Below are 8,740 nucleotides of genomic sequence, written 5' to 3'. Positions count from 1 at the left end.
CCAGGCACAGGCTGCTGGGTGAGCGAGGGAGCAGGGCAGGCAGGGGCACAGAGGCTGCAGGGGCGGGGGGGTGCAGGGGCAGAGCAGGCGGGGGGCGCAGAGGCTGCAGTGCGAGTGGGGAGGAGGGGTCGCAGGGGCTGCAGGGGCGGGGGGTGCAGGGGCTGCAGGGCGAGTGGGGGTCACAGAGGCTGCAGGGCAGTGGGGGGGTGCAGAGGCTGCAGGGCGAGTGGGGAGCAGGGGTCACAGAGGCTGCAGGGGCGGGGGGTGCAGGGGCTGCAGGGCGAGTGGGGGTCACAGAGGCTGCAGGGGCGGGGGGTGCAGGGGCTGCAGGGCGAGTGGGGGTCACAGAGGCTGCAGGGGCAGGGGGTGCAGAGGCTGCCGGGCGAATGGGGAGCAGGGGTCACAGAGGCTGCAGGGCAATGGGGGGGTGCAGGGGCTGCAGGGCGAATGGGGAGCGGGGGTCTCAGAGGCTGCAGGGGCGGGGGGTGCAGAGGCTGCAGGGTGAGTGGGGGTCACAGAGGCTGCAGGGGCGGGGGGTGCAGGGGCTGCAGGGCGAGTGGGGGTCACAGAGGCTGCAGGGGCGGGGGGTGCAGGGGCTGCAGGGCGAGTGGGGGTCACAGAGGCTGCAGGGGCAGGGGGTGCAGAGGCTGCCGGGCGAATGGGGAGCAGGGGTCACAGAGGCTTCAGGGCAATGGGGGGGTGCAGGGGCTGCAGGGCGAATGGGGAGCGGGGGTCTCAGAGGCTGCAGGGGCGGGGGGTGCAGAGGCTGCAGGGTGAGTGGGGGTCACAGAGGCTGCAGGGCAATGGGGGGTTGCAAAGGCTGCAGGGGCGGGGGGGTGCAGAGGCTGCAGGGCGAGTGGGGAGCAGGGGTCACAGAGGCTGCAGGGGCGGGGGGGTGCAGAGGCTGCAGGGTGAGGAGGAGCAGGGCAGGCAGGGGCATAGGGGCTGCGGGGCGAGTGGGGAGCGGGGAAGCACTTAGCAACCCCCAACCAAGATCAGAGCGGGAGGGAGGAGGGGGAATGCGGGGTGCTCAGAGGAGGGGGCAGAGTTGGGGCAGGGACTTTGGGGAAGGGGTTGGAATGGGGGCGGAGTTGGGGCAGGGCCAGGGCCCCCGTGGAGTGTCCTTTTTTTCAGTGTTGAAATATGGTAACCCTAGGGGACACACAAATGCTGAATAAGTGGCTGTCTCCTTTCCCTTTTGGCTGAGTGAAGCGAGGCCTCAAATCAGCAAAGTGCTACCCTCTCATTAATGATTTGCCACATAATTGTTGTGCTCCATGATCTAAACTCTCAGGGTGAGATTCTGTGCTCAGAACCTGCAGCCCAGGGGCACATGGGGCTCAGGCAGCTTTAAGGGCCCCCCCCCCCATATCCTCCTGATCCTGGGTGCTCTGGATGCCAAATCAGCCCCCGCTGTAACACAGGGCTCGTCTGTATGAGAAGGTTACACCAGGAAAAGGTAAGGTGGGAATTTAAATTGCTCTTGTTACATCTGTATAAGGCTCCATGTCAACACACACATTCCGTACTAAGAGTGAGTTTTTCTGGCCTAGTTTATGCAGTGTCAGAAACTGCTCCTGATTGCCAGGGGAGCACTGAAAACTCAGGGGCGATGTCTGTGGGGGGGCGGGGGGAGGGGGCAGATTTCTCCCTGCTTCCTCCTGGCAGAGGAATCTGTGTATGTGTGTGGGGGGGGGGGGGAGCAGTGACCTGGATGCAGGAAGCCCTGATGTCACTTCTCGCTCCCCCCTCACAGCCCCTAGGGGTGCACAGAGGAGCAGTATTCGAGGGGGGGAGCGAGCAGCAATGCCAGATGCTCCATGCATTCAGGTCAGTTTCCCCACGTGGACACAGGAGGGGGGTGCAGGGGTAGAGACAAAGGGGGCACAGTGCAGGGGTTAGGGACACAGGAGGTAGGGAGTGAGGGGATTAGGGACATGGGGGCAGGGATTGGGGCGAAGGGGGCACAGTGCAGGGGTTGGGGTGAAGGGGGGATGAGGAGCCCGGGGAGCCCATGGGGGCCAGGAGCAATGGGGGGCACCCACAGGGACCAAGGCGTATGGGGGGAGCACTGTGCCCATGGGGGTCAGGGGCACTAAAATACAAGTTCATCCAGGGCGCCATTTTCCTTGCGCTGTGGTCTGGCCCTGACACACCCCTCGTGTTCCCAGTCCCATCTCCCAGACACCCCTACAATAGGGCTTGTGAGGGGGCCCTCAAAGGGCAGCCTGCAGCTGTTCTCTGCCCAGCCTGCAGTGGAGGAATCTGCCCCAGCTGGATCCAGACTCCTGGTGCCCTGTTACTCTGCTCTGGGCCTTTTAATGACATAACGGGGTTGAAGTGGAAGTGAAAAATCTCATGTATTAAATGTATTAAATGTGTCCAGCCTTTCTGGGTGTGGAGGTGTTGGTGTCATTAGGCATAACCCTAGGTAACTCGGGAGAGTGGAAGACCACGAGTGTCGATGAAGCCTTCCTGCACTAGGCCTAAATGAACCAAACTCCTTCCATGTTTAAACTCTAATCGACCTCAAAAGCCAGATGCAGAAATTGGAATGTGTAACAGTTTATCAGGTGCAGCACCGCTCATACCGGTACCAAGCGGTAAGAATGAGGCCTGCATACTTCTGGCTGAAAGGCAAGATAACAAATCAAAGGAAAGGGACAAGATAATAATTCAAGGAGAAGTTACTAACAAGCTGGACTTATAGCCGCCAAGATGACTTAACTGCTTAAATGTAATTGCTTGCTACTTGCTTAATGTAAACTATTATAGGAGGAAGGGAGGGGGAAGGGAAAAGCCTAGCTGCAAAAAGAATAAAAAGGGAAAACTGCTTGTCTCAGGGTGCTTGATCTGAGATGTGCCAGTCTCCTTGCACCGCTTTGAGATCTCAAATAAACTTTGATTGCTTCTCCACCCTGGTGTGTTCACTGGCGTGAAGCACACCGGGCAATGAACCCCGCTGTTGCTTTCCATGGGCACTCTGTGCCGGCAACAGAGGGGACATTGAGCAAGTGACCTGGCTGTGACCAGTGCACCAGCCCAGGGAGATCTGCCTGAGTCTGCAGGCAGCGCTGTTGGCTGCTCACACTCAGCACAGTGGGGCTGGGATGCTGACACTAAAGCCTGGTTGACCATTAAATGGTCACCATTTGCAGTTACCTCTCTGCTGATCATTTCAGCAGAAACACCCAACTCGTGAGCTTCTCCCTCACAGCTGGATAAGGACAGGTACTGGTGAGGGGGGCAGTGGGGCAAGGGCAGATATTGGTGGGGAAGGGGGCGGGGGCAGTGGGGCAGCTACTTGTCATCAAAGATTGCTGGGGTGAGGAACAGTGAATTCAGCCCCTCCTTCTTCCATCCAAATACAGTGTGATCTCTGGTCATGCTAAAACAGGGAGGGGAGAGAGAGGGAGATACATTCTCCCTCCTTTCCCCAAGTACCAAATGCCTCCTGGTCCTGGATACCACACGTGTACACACATGTACACACACACACCCGCACTGGTCACCGAGGGTGAAATCCTGCCGCTTCCCTCTTTACATGGCTGTGGAAGGGGGGATCCCATGTGAGGGATCCTGTGAGACAGTGTTTAACAATCCCCAGGAATGACCCTGGCCCGGCCGGGCTAGGGCTACTCAGGCCTGGGCTCAGGGTTCTAGGTCTGTAATTTCCATGGGGTTTCTTAGGACAAATGGCCCCTCCCCCTTCAGAGCCCGTCTGGGTCAGTGCGAGCAGCCCTGAGCTCACTGCTGGGGCTCTGGTGCTGTTACGGAGACATTCCCCCTCACCCGTTCAAACACTAGCACCTTCTTTGTAATAGTTCCACCGCACGGGTGTTTTACACTTTCTCCAGCATACACATTTACTCTCCCTCTCCCCTCTCTCCCCATCGGAATCATTTCTGTGCAAATCCCTTCCCACCACAATGCCAGCTGAAATGGGGGGGGGGGCTCTGCTCATTTCCCACCCATCACCGCCCCCATTACTCTGCAGTGTCCCTGCTGCAGCCCACGCAGCTCCCATAGCCGAAGCCGGAGCCATCTCTTCCCACTGGCCCTCCAGGCACAGCCATGTCCCCAGGGTGAGGGAGGGAATCCTTGTCCTGTGACGATCTTTGCACTGAGTCCCAGCCTCCCTTTGGCTTCATTCCAAATGTCCCCCCGCCTGGCAATCTCTAGTTTACTGATCCACCACATTTTGGGGAAACATTCTCATATAAACATTATCCCACCCCATTGGCCCCACACACTGACCTTGCTCATTTTCCAGTGCAGATCGCAGCGTCTCTGGGGGAGAAAAGGGGGAAAGATGAGATTTCACACTGTTGTGTTTATGGGAACAACCCTAATGTCAGTTAGTGTAACTGGCCCAGTCACTGACCTTTCTCGCTCTCCAGTTCAGATCGCAGCGTCTCTGGGGGGAGAAAAGGGGGAGAACACACGTTAATGGTAAAGTTCCTATTGTTTAAGGCAGCTCTGCTGTAGGAGGTCCCTGCACTCCCATCCCAGGCCAGCTTCTAATCTTGTGGGACAGTGACACATGGGAACAGCTCCCCCTGGGGCCTGGGTAGATGGGGGTTCCCCAGCTAAGAATGGGGTGGAGCTGGGTGCTCAGGTCAGCAGGAGCCAGGGAGGGGGATGTGGATAGGCCTCTCCAGGCATCACCTCTAAGATCAGCTCTGTCCCGCTGGGAGCTCGTCCCCTTGGTGTGTCAGCCCTGGGGTACCAGCACTGCTGGAAATGGAGGTAGCGTCATGTCTGCCAGTCACTGCTGAGCACAGCCTGAGCGAGACCATCTTGTGCCCGGTGTGAGCAGCGTCTCAGACCAGCCGTGCAAGTCCTGAGTGCGTTTGTGTTATTACAGCAGCCTAGCCACACAGCTCACCAGTGCACTCTCTGCAAGGCCCAGGGAACAAGACACTGACAGTTCACTGTTCTGATTGTTTAGTGTTTGGAAACGAGCCCAACCTAGCTCTCTCTGGGCACACAGACAAATTTTATACACGACTCAAAATGAGTGAATCCCTGTCACCTAAACATGGGCTCAGTTTTGCCAACTCATGATTTGGACATGAGTCTCATGGTAATGATCGTTTTCCTTAAAGCCAGGGCCGGCTCCAGGCACCAGCCCACCAAGCTTGTGCTTGGGGCGGCACCTGGAGGGGGCCGGCCGGGCTCGCCGCCCTCCCCCCAGCGCTCTGGCCGCTGGGGAGAGCGGGGCCCCGGCTGGGCTCGCCGCTCTCCCCCCGGCGCTCTGGCCGCCGGGGAGAGCGGGGCCCCGGCCGGGCTCGCCGCCCTTCCCCCCAGTGCTCTGGCCGCTGGGGAGAGCGGAGCCCCGGCCGGCTCGCCGCCCTCCTCCCGGGGCTCTGGCTGCCAGCGGAGCTGCGGCAGGCTTGCCGCCCTCCCCCCGGCACTCCGGCTGGTCGGGGAGAGCGGCCCGCAGCCGGGCTCAGCGCCCTCCCCTGCCGCGCTCCGGCGGGAGGCTTTTTTGCCTGGGGTGGCAAAAAAGCCAGAGCTGGCCCTGCTTAAAGCCCCAGCTCCTGGAGTCAGGTGGAGATGTGAGGATTTCAGGCTTCCTTCTTAAAGAAAAAGTACATTTCTAGCCCTTGTGGCTGTGGAGAAAGCTTCAAAATGTGACCCCAGTGCACCCTAAAGGCTCAAAAAGCAGAAGGCAAATAAAACGAACCCCAAAGCTGTTATTCTTACACAATCTCATGATTTCAAAAATCCGGAGATTGGCTTTAGTGAGCCTGACTCATGATTTTTGAACATTTGGGGTTGGCAATCCTATGGACTCAAGCCACATAGAGCCATGGACTGACCCAGTTCACACCTGGTGCTGACAGTGTGTGTAGGTGACAGTTCTAAAGGTGCAGCACCCAGTTCCAGCGTTCACAAGTACACAGCACAGCTCCTCTCTGCCTCTCTGAATTACCTGCTTCCATCCCCACTGGGAAATCATTGTACCAGACATTTCCCCTTCCCAGTCCTTCCGACACTGGGACATTTCTCCATACACTTCACAGCCCTTCAGGCGAGAAACCCTCCGGGTGGGACTTTCACAGCTGCCTTGGGGATTTTAAACAAACCTGAGTATTTAGACCCTTAAGGCAGCTTTGAAAACCCCAGCTTCCCTATGAAAGTACAGATCAGTGAAGGGCAGTTCTGCCTGTTGTGACTAGAGAAAAACCTACAGCTGAGCACTTATACTACACTAGAGAGTTCACTGCCCTGTTCCTGTAGCAGGATCTCAGGCTGAGCAAAGCTTAGGCCATGTCTACACGGCCACTTCCCAGCGCTGAAACTTTCTCGCTCAGGAGTGTGAAAAAACACCTCCCCCCGAGCGCTGCAAGTTTCAGCGCTGTAGAGTGGCCGTGTAGACAGTGCCCCAGCGCTGGAAGCAGCTACTCCCCTCGTGGGGGCAGGTTTGTTACAGCGCTGGGAGAGCTCTCTCCTAGCGCTGGAGCCGCAACTACTCGGCCACGTTGAAGTGCTGTTGCAGCAGCGCTTTAATGTCGGCAGTGAAGACATACATTAGCTATGCTCAGGGTAACCGCTAACATTTCCATTTGCACAACCTCTATTTCACCCATCCACAGTTCCTGCTCACCTAGGTGGAGGGATGGGAGGTGGGAGCAGTTCATGCACAGACTGAAGGGCAGAATTGGGCCATAAGTACCCCCAGCCTCGGCTGTGTGTTCTGGTTTTCCTGCAAGCAGCCAAGTTACGTATGTCGGAGCTCTCAGCCCTGCTCACTGAGCCCCACATGGGTGTTTCCATCTGAGCCAGGCTGATCCCCATGGAACAGTTCAGAGTCACATTCACCTGGGATCCCTGAGTGAGAGCTGAAGGGGGGGGACCACTTGACACTTCTCAGTTCACATGTGAAGTCATAATTTATCCAGCTCTCCCTTCACCCTCAGCCTGGCTCCCACTGCCTGAAACGCCTCCGAACATTTATCCCTGTATCTCTCTCGCTCTCTCATCAAGTTCCCCCTACCCCTCTCCTTACTTTACCTTTCGCTCTGTGTTGCCTCCAGAAGCAGTAACCGGCCAGGGCAACGAGAACAGCCAGGAGAGGCAGGATCACCCCCAGAGCCACCCTCCAGCGACTGACCCTCGGGCAAAACAGCTCTGCAAGAGAAAGTGCCATTGAGTTGGGAGCAAACATGCGTAGAACGAAGGCAGGACACTGTGACAATGGTGACACCATGACTAGTTAAAAGACTCTCACAGGGAAATACACAGGGAGATGTGGCTCCTGGGCGCTTTATTATTAAGCCAATGAAACTCCAACCTTTAGCCTGGTTACTGAACATGGTTAATTAATGGGAGGGGGAAAGGGAGAGGACTCTGCTATGCTACACCTACCTCCCACTGGCATAATTTCAAGCATTCCCTAGGCCGGGGTAGTCAGTAGATGGACTGCGGGACAAATCTAGACTGCTGGAGGCTTTTAAATGGACCCCAAAATCTTTTTATTTACTTATTATTGTCAATGTTGTTGTTTTTTATTTTATTTTCTCTGGAGTCTGGACCTTGACCAAAAAATTTGGACCTTGGCAAAAAATAATCGATTACCTCTGCCCTAGGCTGCTCTAAGTGATCCCAGGGCTGCAGGCAGCGCAGCCTGGCCCTCAGAATCAGAGAGCTGTGACCAGCTGCCTGACCCCCCCAACTCCCCTGTGCTCACTGGGGCTCAGGTTCATCGGAGAGTCTGGCCCAAAATACATTCATGCAGGATTTTAATACAAACAGAAGTTGAGACTGGAGATTCAGAGTAAAAATTCCTCCAGAGTCCTCTTCCCTGGCCCTGGGGCAATGGCTGACTAGAGGGTCCTTTGCTAAGTGATTAGTGGGGTGTATTGAAAACTGTAAAAATTACATGCTGACACTTGAAATCCTGAGGGATTTCTTGGTGCTGTTTGCAGGCTAAAGGGCTGTGTAGGAAGCGTGCATCTGGGTCCTCTGCAGTCAGTCTGCAAAGAGCCAGCCTAGAGCAGGCTGGGGTGAGTTCTGGTTCTCTGCCTTAGGGAGCAGCCTGCTTTGTCTCTCTCTGTATTTGGCTGTGGTGTGTTACAGTTCTGGATTCTTAGAAATAAAGCAGGGTGACAGTGCAACCTTTCAGGAAGAGTGTTTATGTTTTGTCGTCAACTCTCGGTGTGTGTGCCATGGACACAACAATCAGGTAATACTGCGCATAGCGTAGACTAACCAGCAGTGCAGCACTTTGAGACCTCAGATGAATAGTGCTTTACAAATGCAACGTTCTTATTATTATAGAGTGATGAAATATCCATTGTGTATTAACCAAGTTATGTGGTAGGTAATAGTACATAAAATCTGAACCTTTTTCCCCCCCTAACAATTAAGAAGTTCTTGGGTAAGATTTTGTTTTTCCATACTTTGGGCCTGAACTTCCATTGCTGGTATTTTCAGGTGTAATCTAAATAGCGATGCTCAGGCCATATCCAGGGCTCTCTTGTTCTAGTCAGGAAAAATGACTTCATTAGCCAGATGTCCATAAATACTCAGCACCCAGCACCTCTCACTGAGAGCAGAGAATTCCCTTCCCCACCCCATTGAGAACCGCGATGGTCACAGCACACAGAGAGCAGTGAGACACAAACATAAATGCTCTGTCTGGAAGGCTGCAGCGTAACTCGACTTTATGTCTTAGAATCCAGAACCTTAACCCACAAGAACCCACAACAGAGAGGGGCAGCTCCCTAAGGCA

Source organism: Emys orbicularis, chromosome 11, assembly GCF_028017835.1.
Source record: "Emys orbicularis isolate rEmyOrb1 chromosome 11, rEmyOrb1.hap1, whole genome shotgun sequence".
Taxonomy (NCBI): domain Eukaryota; kingdom Metazoa; phylum Chordata; order Testudines; family Emydidae; genus Emys; species Emys orbicularis.
The sequence above is the reverse complement of the archived record's forward strand: the minus strand, read 5'-3'. Positions refer to the sequence as shown.